Here is a 12,588-nt window from a genome sequence, read left to right as displayed (position 1 = left end):
TCCATCGTGTGTTGATTGATCACAACAAGGTTTGGGTGTAGTTTCGACCCACCGAACATGTTTAGGTTTTTAACACAAGAAGAGGGCTCGGTCATCCGGGAGGGACTCGGATTAGAGCCGCTGCTCCTCCACGTCGAGAGGAGCCAGTTGAGGTGGCTCGGGCATCTGGTTAGGATGCCTCCTGGACGCGTCCCTGGTGAGGTGTTCCGGGCAGTCCCACCGGGAGGGGGCCCTGAGGAAGACCCAGGATACGCTGGAGAGACTATGTTTTTCGGCTGGGAACGCCTTGGGGTTCCTCCTGAGGGGCTAGAAGAAGTGGCTGGGGAGAGGGAAGTGTGGGCCTCCCTTCCTAGGCTGCTGCCCCCGCGACCCGACCCAGGATAAGCGGAGGAAGATGGATGGATGGAAGAGGGCTAGTTGTTTTAATTTTTTTCCTTTTTATATAAAAAATTGCATTGGTTTACTTTATAATATCTCTAAAGGAGCTAGTTAGAAAGAATAACCCGTAACATAGACTACTTCGTAGCCTATATTTCAATAAAATGAAAGTTTTATAGAATAGGCAGTGTCAGCAGGGAGCCATTATAATGTTTTCCTGGAACTGTGGGAATGTTGGAAGATCAGTGAGCAGTGCGATCCTGAGCCATTTTTCTCCAAAGATTTCACTATATGTTGACTATCTCATCTTATCCTCTAACATGCCTATAAGAGACTGGCCGGCCAATATTGTTGGCTGACATGTTTTCATCCGTGTTTTCGCTCCTCAATTTGTTACCTAATGTTAATGTTTTGATGTTTTTGATGTTTATTTTTTCTTTAAATTGAAACATTTGTATCTTTGTGTAATTTTCATCATGTAAATCAAGGCTAATCATAAAAAAATGGGCACATATAGGGTATTGGTTAGACTGATGTCCAAATTATTGGCATTATCATCTGCCTTAAAGCTCCCACATTATACTGCATTAAAAATAAAAAAGTACCAACATTGAGGCCCCCAGGGGCTATTTTTTAAATTTTTAGAAGAAACTTTCTCTCAGATTAGGTTGACAACATGTACCAAAAACCTCCTTATTCAGTCCTCTTCTGAACCAGCTGGTTTGGCTCTCAATGCCCCTGTCCTCCAGAAGGTCAACCCGCAACCATGACAACCAGTCCGAGTTTGTAAGAACGGTGGCTAGTAGCTCGGAGTGAAGGCTGACCTAAACTGATGGGCTGCTACAGGCTGCTCTGGGTGGCTTATTGGTGACAGCAACACACAACAGGAACAGCTTGACCAGATAACCACTCACTGGAATTCATTTAAGCTGTTAACAACAATAACAGAAATTTTTTATTTCATCAGAAATACTGACAAATCTCACTCAAATGTTTTCAAAATACAGCCTGTTTTTAAAGGGACCCTGAGTATAAACAGCGTTTCAATAAAACATACCAACATGTAGGCCTACAGCAGCACTAAACATGGAGCCTGAGATAAACTAACCAGGCTGCTACTAACAAAAACTATCTGGTGCACAGTAAGTATGGCGTGGGCAAAGAGAAGTACTTTGTGCTCACAATTTAATATTTCCTGAACACCAATTAGCAACTCCCAGCCACAAAATCATTTTGTGGGAGCCCACTTTTATTATTTGCACAAACCATAATCTGTTTTTTGATTTCAGGTGTATCATTTCCCAGGTTCTTCATTCTCCTCCACGTCTGTCCTCTTTCTGTTAGAGCTTCTGCTCTGCCTCCAACCTGTTCTCCCCAACTTTAATGCTCTAATTAAAGCTCCAGTTTCCCTGCTCTGTTGTCTCTTTCCACAGGCCGAACTGCAAATGGCCAAATCAGTTAACCTTAATCTACAGTGAGGGGGAACAAAGTGCTGTTAAGGGGATGTTAACATCTATCTATCTATTATTTATAGATTTATTAGGTTTATTAATAATCCATTCATTCTAAATAAAAACTAATTAATTCATGCAATAACAGCAGGACAGCTTTTAAAAAGACAAAATGTATGAGTTCAGCTGCTGCCACCGATGTCTTCAGTCAGTGATGCGTTTTAAAACTACGTTACCCATAATTCTTTCAGTCCACTCCAACTATCATTAAACACATTCAAGATTGTTTGAATGTATTTCAATGAATCTAAATATATATATTAACAATTTACTTAACGGCTGCTTTATGTAAACATACATAACAGGTATACTATCATTTATCCTTTTTTAAACTACATTTATACCTATAAGAAGAATCTTTTTTGGGGAAAATATTGTCACAGAAAGACAAACGTGTTTTTATTTCTGAAGCATAAGTTATTAATATTGGCTTAACAGCTTAAAAAAAAAAACGAAACAGTTTTTCATGTCTATCTTGCTGTGTGCCCTGCCTTGGTCAGTGCTGACTATATGTGCACTGGTCCTGCTCACCATTAGGGAATTAGGTGCTACTTTCCCAGAACGAGTAAACAGAGGGAGCAGAAGAGGTGAGAGGGGAGGAGAGAGGGAGAATAGGTAGTAGAAGCATGCAGGATGCACCTTATCTCTCAGGCACACATGGCTGGATTAGCAGGAGCTGCTCAAATGTGGGAAAGAGGCTATGGCTGTGTGTGTGTTAATCAGCACCTCTTCTCATTTAAATCCGGCAGCATGGGAATGAGGATCCCAGCGCACCAGTCACTAGATGGCCTAAGAATCAACACACTCAGACCCTCTAAAATGGCACACTCACGCATATTTAAGAATTGGGAATAGAAAATCTTTATCTCTAAGGCCCCGTCCACACGAAATCAAAACGAACACGAAACGCTGATATTTTCCAGAACGTTTGTCGTAAAGACGGAGACGTAAAATAAATGCATGAAAACGCTGCAAAATGTATGCCAGGCCTGTAAGTGGCGCTGTGGTGCCAAAGCAAAAATAGGCGACGAAATGTTGGGCATGCGCAGTAATATTTATACATGGTTGCCCTGCGGGTCCATTTTGGTGGTTCAGTCAAATTCAGGTGCTGAACTATGTGCTCGATATTGCTCTGTTCTTCCTGGAGATATTCCAGAAGAAGAAGATTCTGTTGTAAGCCCGACAGCAGGGTGAGTAGCATTAGCAGCAACCATTCAACACAGTACGGCGCCATTGTTGTTGCGATACTGTGTCGCGCATGCGTGTTTAGAGGCGACGCTATGACGCATGCGTGTGAGAAAAAAAATGCGGTTAGAGCTTAAAGATGGAAACGCGAAAACGGCGTTTCAAAATCTTCCCACTCTGAAGGCTGAATAAAAAAAAGATCGTTTACAGACCCCCGAAACGCCGGCTTCGTATGGATGAGAGGCTGGTTTGGTGAAAAATTTGTGCGTTTAGGCCAGGGTTTGACTTCGTGTGGACGGGGCCTTAGAGGATTCTTAACGGACAGGAACCCTAAACAGGAACTAGTCTTCATTTCATGCAGGTTAAAACTGTAATAAACACATTAATCGTGCAAAATAGAATTAATGATTGAATTAATGAAGCCATTTATTACCATATTTACTACAGTTCAAATATTAGTTGAAAAACAGTCTCTGACAGATGTTTGATCCTAATACGTATAGAAACTATAGCCTATGCTAATGTAAAAGGTCCTGATTTCATTTCACTATATTTCCATTTGACAAACAGTAAAATTAGTCTTGGTTGGATGTTTTAAATAAAATATCCAACCAAACAAGGAGCTTATTAAAGCTACAGATTAAATCGAAGGCATAGACAAACAGATAGTTCATAGTTTTCATTAATCAAGAACCTTTTGCCGTTATAGAACTACAACCCATTTTCAGAGACTCTAGGTGTAGAAGCCACACTTAAAATGCAAAACCTAGAAAACACGAAAGAACTCTGAGAAAAAACAATTATTAAGATATGTGGTATCTAAATAATCAATGCTTTTGTAGCTCTGATGAAGAAGTTATTTTTATTGTTTCTGCACCATTTCCTTGTTAGAAGTATTAGTAAAAGTGCACTGGCCAGGTTGGGGGCTTTGGTCAGCTAGCTTTAAGGAAGAATACCACTTGGAATTCATCTCTCCTAACCAGCATGAAGCTGAAAGAGAAAGGATTGCTCCAGCTTCTTGCTTTTAAAGTTGAATGACGATGGAGGTTGGTTCTGCTGCATCACAGCTTTCCTTTCAGCTGATTGGTCTCACAGGCAAACTGAGGTCTGGGGGAAGCTGGACATTTTCAGAACAAAGGGGCGTTTGTCTCAGCGATAACAAGGGTAGGGGTTAGTGTGTGACTCAGGGACTTTTATCAGACTGATTATTCAGGAATTTTCTATCACAACATTATAAAACATCAATCCATCCGTTCATTTTCTTCTGCTTTATCTGGGGCCGAGGCGTGGAGGCAGCGGTCTAAGCAAAGATGCCCAGATTTCCCGATTAACACACAGGTGCTCTTGGGAGACCCCAAGGCGACACCAGGCCAGCTCAGAGACATAGTCCCTCCAGCATGTCCTGATTCTTTCACGAAGCCTCCTCCCAATGGGAGGAAACCCTCCCGAGGGAGGCGACCAGGAAGCATCCCAAACAGATGGCTGAGCTACCTCAGCTGGCTTCTTTCGACCTGGAGGAGCAACAAATGTACTCTGAGCTCCTCCCGGGTAACTGAGCTCCTCACCCGATCTGGAAGGTAGCACAGAGCCCCCCTGTGAAGGAAACTCATTTTGGCCACTTGTATTCGCGATCTTGTATTTTCGGTCATTACCCAGATCTCATGACCATAGATGAAGGTGAGAATGTAGATCGATCCGTAAGTCGAGAGCTTTGCCCCCCAACTAAGCTTCTTCTTCACTACAACAGTCCTATAACGCGACCTCAACACTGCAGACGCTGCACTGATCTGTCTATTAATCTCACTCTCCATCCGTCGCTCAGTCGTGAACAAGACCCCGAGATACTTCAACTCTTCCACTTGAGACAAGGACTGTCCACCGACCTGAAGAGGGGAGTTCACCTTTCTCTGCTGGAGAACCATGTCCTCAGATTTGGAGGTGCTAATCCTCATCCTGGCTGCCCCAAACTCGGCTGCAAACGGCCCCAGTGCACGTCAGAGGTCCTTGTTTGATGAGGCAAACAGGAAAACATCATCTGCAAACAGCTGATGATGAAGATATGTGAGATGATATCCTGACGTTCCCAAATTGGACACCTTCCGGTCCCTCGCTATGACTAGAAATTCTTTCCATAAATGTGATGAACAGAACCGGTGACAAAGGGCAGACCTGGTAGATGCCAACATGCACTGAGAACAGGTCTGACTTACTGCTGGCAAAGAGAACCAAGCTCCTGCTGCAATCATACAGAGAGCGGACAGCCCTTAACAGAGGGCCCTGGAAAAGCCTTCTCCAAATCCACAAAACACATGTGGACTTGTTGGGCAAACTCCCACAAACCCTTGAGCACCCGATGAAGGATATGGAGCTGGTCCACAACTGAGACTGAAACCGCATTGTTCCTTCTGGATGTGAGGTTCGACTATCGGCTGGATTCTCCTCTCCAGCACCCTGAAATAGACCGTACCAGAGAGGCTGAGGAGTGTGATCCCTCTGTAACTGGAGAACACCCTCCGGTGCCCCTTTTTAAAGAGAGGGACCACCACCCCAGTCTGCCAATCCAGGGGTACTGTCCCTGACCACCACGCGATATTGCAGAGAGATGTCAGCCAAGACAGTCCTACAACATCCAGACACTTAAGGAACTCAGGACGGATCTCATCCAATCAATCTGGGGCCTTGCCACCAAGAAGCTATCTAACTACCTCTGTGACTTCAGCCTGGCTGATGAGCGAGTCCGACTCTAAGTCCCCAGCCTCTGCCTCCTCCTCAAAAGGCACGATGATGGAGTTCACGAGATCCTTGAAGTGCTGCTTGCACCGCACAACAACATCCATAGTCGAGGTCAGCAGGTCCCCACCCGCACTGTAAACAGTGTTGGTGAAGCACTGCTTCCCACTCCTGAGGCGGCGGAAAATTTGCGAGAACACTTTCGAGGCCTTTTCCATGGCCTCTCTGAACTCCTTCCAGACCTGAGTTTTTGCCTCTGCAACCACACGAGCTGTAGCACACTTGGATTGCTGGTACCTCTCAGCTGACTCTGGAGTCCCACTAGCAAACAAGGCCAGGTAGGCCTCCTTCTTCAGAATGATGGCATCCCTTACTTTCGGACATCACCACCAGGTTTGGGGATTTCCGGCGTGACAGGCACCAGAGACCTTACAGCTACAGCTATGAACAGCCTCATCAAAAGTGGAGGAGGAGAACATGGACCACTCAGACTCCATGTCTCCAACCTGGGATCTGGGAGAAACTCGGAGGTGGGAGTTGAAGAGCACACTAACATAGGGATTCACCAGACATTCCCACAGAGCATCAAAACACGCTTAGGCCTGCCAGGTCTGACCAGCTTCCTCCCCTGCCAGCGGATCCAGCCCCTTACCAGGGGGTGATCAATTGACAGCTATGCCCCTCTCTTTACCCGAGACACATGACCAGAAATCAGATGACGCACCTACAAAATCGATCATTGACGTCCAACATAGGATGTCCTGGTGCCACGTGCACTTATGGACGCCCTTGTACTGGAACATGGACGTGGACATTATGGACAAACTGTGATTACCACAAAAGTGACAAAACACCATTTGGGTTCATAGCGGTAACCCCCCCTGCACAGGAGAGGGGAGGACCTCGTCTGTTCAGCCAGTACGCCAACCCCCCTTTTAGGACCGACCTTTCAGACACTTAGATTGGTTTCGGATATTGCAGTCTAACAAAAGTAGCCAAACGACCTCCATTCTAAATGGGTTGACCCTTTTGTCTGTTCCAATTTGCATGTTTTCAAAACAACTTTTTTTTGGCTACGGTATAAAGCCCTGAACTCAACACTATTCCTGACATTTTGAATTGAAAAAGCTTCCTGAATAGGAAGTGAAATGTCTTCAAAGTTGTTTTTAATTTTTTTTGGAATACAATATACTATATACAAAATATAGTATATAGCCAAATACTATATACACAGTAGACTGTGCATTAATGCAATGCAGGAGGTCTGAAGATGCTAAATTTGCGTGGCTTCTAGGCCCTGAGGGAGGAGGGAGAGAAGCAGTGTCACGGGGGTCTCTGGGCCTTGTTGATAAGGCTGGTAGCGGATGGGAAGAAACTGTTTTTGTGGCGTCAGGTTTTGGTCCTGATGGACCGCAGCCTCCTGCCAGAGGGAAGTGACTGAAATAGTTTGTGGCTTGGGTGCGACGGATCAGCCACAATCTTATATCTTATATGTAGCTGAAGAAATCAAAATACCTCATTTGTAATTGCTATAGACAGGTCTTTTTAGTTTTGTTCCTGAGATGTTCCACAGGTGTTCTGAGATGTGTCACAGGTGTCCTGCGATGTTCCACAGGTGTTCTGAGATGTGTCACAGGTGTCCTGCGATGTTCCACAGGTGTGCTGAGAAGTTCCACACATGTCCTGAGAAGTTCCACAGGTGTGCTGAGATGTTCCACACAGGTCCTGAGAAGTTCCACAGGTGTGCTGAGATGTTCTACAGGTGTCCTGAGATTTTCCACAGGTGTGCTGAGAAGTTCCACAGGTGTTCTCAGAAGTTCCAAAGGTGTGCTCAGATGTGCCATAGATGTTCTTAGATGTTCCACAGATGTTCTCAGATGTTCCACAGGTGTTCTTAGATGTTCCACAGGTGTTCTCAGATGTTCCACAGGTGTTCTTAGATGTTCCACAGGTGTACTGATATGTTCCACTTGTGTTCTCAGATGTTCTGAGGTGTTCTCAGATGTTCCACAGGTGTTCTCAGATGTTCCACAGGTGTTCTCAGATGTTCCGAGGTGTTTTCAGATGTTCCACAGGTGTTCTCAGATGTTCCGAGGTGTTCTCAGATGTTCCGAGGTGTTTTCAGATATTCCACAGGTGTTTTCAGATGTTCCACAGGTGTTCTTAGATGTTCCACAGGTGTACTGAGATGTTCCAAAGGTGTTCTCAGATGTTCCGAGGTGTTCTCAGATGTTCCACAGGTGTTTTCAGATGTTCCACAGGTGTTCTTAGATGTTCCACAGGTGTACTGAGATGTTCCAAAGGTGTTCTCAGATGTTCCGAGGTGTTCTCAGATGTTCCACAGGTGTTCTCAGATGTTCCATAGGTGTACTAAGATGTTCCACAGGTGTTCTCAGATGTTCCAAAGGTGTACTGAGATGTTCCACTTGTGTTCTCAGATGTTCTGAGGTGTTCTCAGATGTTCCACAGGTGTTCTCAGATGTTCCACAGGTGTACTAAGATGTTCCACAGGTGTTCTCAGATGTTCCGAGGTGTTCTCAGATGTTCCACAGGTGTTCTCAGATGTTCTGAGGTGTTCTCAGATGTTCCACAGGTGTCGATGAGACTGAAGGAACATATATTAGTACTTAGTCCTCTGTCTGTTTGGCTTTACACATAGAGCTGCTTGCTTGCCAGCTCCTGTTTAACAAAAGGCTTTTCTAACAGTTTTCATTTCCAACTAAATGAAACCGTTCCATTGTAATCTTTTATTGTGTTATGCCTCATTTCAACCTTGAAACTAAAAATGAATGTACCTCAGTGTAAAGGAAAACCAAAAAAGTCTACAAACATTTCTCTAATAGGCCTGACATGAAAACTACTGGTTCACTCATTAAAATAAATAAAAATCTCTAATTCATTGTTATGTAAAACCATCAGGCCTGTCAAAGGATAAATCTATTGCTAACAAAGAATCAATATTTTCCAAATAAATTGTTGTTTACCTTTAAATTTGAAAGAATAGGATTATATGACGAATATGCCACATAAATACTGATTTGTGACTCACTGTGTGAGCAACGGCAGAGGAATCCAGATAAAGGATAGGCTACTCCGTTAATGGTTGCTGTGGCAACTACACTGACAAGAGGAGGGATGCAGGGGCACTGTGGGTGGCAGTAGTAGAGGGGGTTATAATGGCATCATCCTCTTACAGTATTGATTTGCACACATATGCATCCAGCTTTTAAATGACTTCTTTGTGAATCAGCACACATTCAGAAGGTCTGCACAGCCTCATTCCCCCGCTTCCACTCAGCACTCCGGTTGCTGGAGGCAGCTGCACACAGATTTAGATCGGACAGCCTAATTACAGCTGTGCAAACATGCACGCACCAAGTGCATGTATACATCTCTGTTCACACATAATGCAGAAAATCATACGGAGCACAGTCTGACCCAGTTTTATGCATCTCTGGGCACTCTCTGTCTTCCTCTCTCCATGTCTCTTGGCTTCTCAGTTGCCTAATTTCTCTCTGTGTGTCTCCTTTTCTCTCTGCTGCTGCTGCCACCATGATACCCTGCTCCTTTGTAGTCACTGTGGTCGTGACTGTGTTGACTAGATCTAGAGGCAGTTGTGGATTAGATATTTTATGCACCGACTGTGAATCTGACTTTCTAAATGTGTGTGTGTGAAGCTTTTTTGTCAGCAGGAATCAGATTCTGTCGGGGGGACATGACTAGAGGTGCTTTGGGACACGGAGCACAATGTGTCTGTGTGTTTATTCAAAAGGGTCACAGTGCAGTAATGGGCTACTCCACAGCACTGCTATTCCTGCTTAAATGGAAGGCAGTGTCACTGCAGAATGTGTAAAATCTATGTTATTCGGTGTAGATGTGGCAGGTTCACACTAAAAGGGTGATAAATGTTTGTCTGGGTTTGCATTAAAAAGAAGGGTTTAGAGACCCTCCTGTTGGTCCATCTGAGCAAACAAACCAGAAGCTATCAGGATCTCCTGTAATTAACTTCTCACTATGGAGTGCATTTAGCAGGCAGTTTTCTGATCCAGTAGCACGGGAGCACCACAGGGGACGGTATTCTCTCCTTTCCTTTTTCCTCCGTTTACCTCGGACTTCCAGGACCAGACAGAGTCCGCAGTCAGACTCTGCAGTCATTGGGGGCATCAAAGATGGAGCAGAAGCTGACAGAGAGCTGGTGAAGCCCTTTGTGGAAACATGGTGTGGAAACAATCATCTGATCCTGAAGGTCAACAAAACAAGGAGATGATTGGAGATTTCAGAAGAAACAGGAACAAGTTGAAGCCTGTTAACATCCTGGGAGAAGAAGTGGAGGTGATGGAGGGGTAGAAATCCTTTGGTGTTCACCTGGACAACAACCTGGACTGGAGACACACCTGGGAAGCCGTCTGCAAGAAGGGACAGAGCAGACTGGACTTCTAGAGGAAGCTGAGGTCCTTCAGAGGCTGCAGATCTTCTATCAGTCTGATCTCTGCCTTCATCATCATCATCATCATCATCATCAGAGCTGATGACTGAAAGAAGCTTAACCAGCTGATAAAGAAGGCCGGCTCTGTTCTAGGAAGTCCTCTAGAACCTCTGGAGATGAAGAAGATGATGGACAGCACTGAGCATCCTCTTCATCAGACTGTTAGACACCAACAGAAGGTCTTCAGGCAGAGGCTTTTCTACATCTGTTGCAGACAGACCTGTACAGGAGATCATTCCTGCCTTCAGCATCAACAGCTCTTTGAAAAACTGCCCATTAATTACTGCAACAGTCCATTTCCTTTGGGATTAATAAAGTATTTTTGAACTGAATTGATGCTTTAGGTGTCATCTGTTTTCCCTAATAATGGCTTGATGTGTTACTCCAGCTAATAATCTTTTAGGAACCAGTCTGGGATTTGCAAACCTTCAAAGATGATCGTGCCTTTATGGCAGCGGCACAGAGACTCTGGAATAACTTGCCTTGCCTTATTTGATCGGCAGGCTCCTTAGAGGATTTTAAACCTCTCTAAAACCAATTCTTCATCCTGGCTTTTAATCAAGCCTAAGTTGATATTTGGCAAAATTCTATTTTAACTTCTATTTTATTTTAAAATGTATTTTATTTAAATCGAAACATTTATCCTATTATATTTTATCTCCATTCAATTTTTCTTTTTGCATTGTGTTCATGTATTTGTAGCTTTCAGTTTTCATCCAATGCTCTGCAACTGTGGTTTCTTTGCAGCACTTCGGTCAACCACGGTTGTTTTAAATATGCTTTATAAATAAAGTTTGAGTTGAGTTAAAATAAATATTTATAAAACCTTAGATTTATGTCACTGAACGCTACAGCAGTAGACTCAGCCTAATATATCTTTTCAATGTATATCTCTTTAAATAAGAATTATTACAGGTGCTGGTCATAAAATTAGAATATCATGAAAAAGTAGATTGATTTCAGTAATTCCATTTAAAAAGTGAAACTTGTATATTATATTCATACATTACATACAAACTCATATATTTCAGATGTTTATTTTGTTTAATTTTGATGATTACAAATGACAACAAATGAAAATCTCAAATTCATCATATCAGAAAATTAGAATATTACTGAAGACCAATAAAAACAAAGGATTTATAGAAATGTTGGCCAACTGAAAAGTATGAACATGAAAAGTATGAGCATGTACAGCACTCAGTATTTAGTTGGGCCTCCTTTGGCCTGTATTACTGCAGCAATGCGGCGTGGCATGGAGTCGATCAGTCTGTGGCACTGCTCAGGTGTTATGATAGCCCAGGTTGCTCTAATAGTGGCTTTTAGCTCTTCTGAATTGTTGGGTCTGGTGTATTGCATCTTCTTCTTCACAATACCCCATAGATTTTCTATGGGGTTAAGGTCAGGAGAGTTTGCTGGCCAATTAAGAACAGGGATACCATGGTCCTTCAACCAGGTACTGGTAGCTTTGGCACTGTGTGCAGGTGCCAAGTCCTGTTGGAAAATGAAATCTGCATCTCCAAAAAGTTGGTCAGCTGCAGGAAGCATGAAGTGCTCTAAAACTTCCTGGTATGTGGCTGCGTTGACCCTGGACCTCAGAAAACACAATGGACCAACACCAGCAGATGACATGGCACCCCAAACCATCACTGACTGTGGAAACTTTACACTGGACTTCAAGCAACGTGGATGAAGTGCCTCTCTTCTTTTCCTCCAGACTCTGGGACCTTGATTTCCAAAGGAAATGCAAAACTTACTTTCATCAGAGAACATGACTTTGGACCACTCACCAGCAGTCCAGTCCTGTTTCTCTTTAGCCCAGGCAAGACGCTTCTGACGCTGTCTGTGGTTCAAGAGTGGCTTGACACAAGGAATGCGACAGCAGAAACCCATGTCTTTCATACGTCTGTGTGTGGTGGTTCTTGAAGCACTCACTCCAGCTGCAGTCCACTCTTTGTGAATCTCCCCCACATTTTTGAATGGGTTTTGTTTCACAATCCTCTCCAGGGTGCGGTTATCTCTCTTGCTTGTACACTTTTTTCGACCACATCTTTTCCTTCCCTTCGCCTCTCTATTAATGTGCTTGGACACTGAGCTCTGTGAACAGCCAGCCTCTTTAGCGATGACCTTTTGTGTCTTGCCCTCCTTGTGCAAGGTGTCGATGGTCGTCTTTTGGACAACTGTCAAGTCAGCAGTCTTCCCCATGATTGTGTAGCCTATAGAACTAGACTGAAAGACCATTTAAAGGCTTTTGCAGGTGGTTTGAGTTAATTAGCTGATTAGAGTGTGGCACCAGGG

The 12,588-nt window shown here is 43.8% G+C and overlaps 1 protein-coding gene across 1 annotated transcript in view; it reads left to right on the top strand.

The window, feature by feature from the left end:
- Nucleotides 1-12,588, top strand: part of si:ch211-26b3.4 (connector enhancer of kinase suppressor of ras 2) — a 125,229-nt gene that overhangs the window by 46,325 nt on the left and 66,316 nt on the right. The window lies entirely within an intron of this gene.

Source organism: Cyprinodon tularosa, unplaced genomic scaffold (genome assembly GCF_016077235.1).
Source record: "Cyprinodon tularosa strain WSP-4 unplaced genomic scaffold, ASM1607723v1 ctg555, whole genome shotgun sequence".
Classification (NCBI taxonomy): Eukaryota; Metazoa; Chordata; class Actinopteri; order Cyprinodontiformes; family Cyprinodontidae; genus Cyprinodon; species Cyprinodon tularosa.
This window is presented reverse-complemented; position numbering and strand designations above follow the sequence as displayed.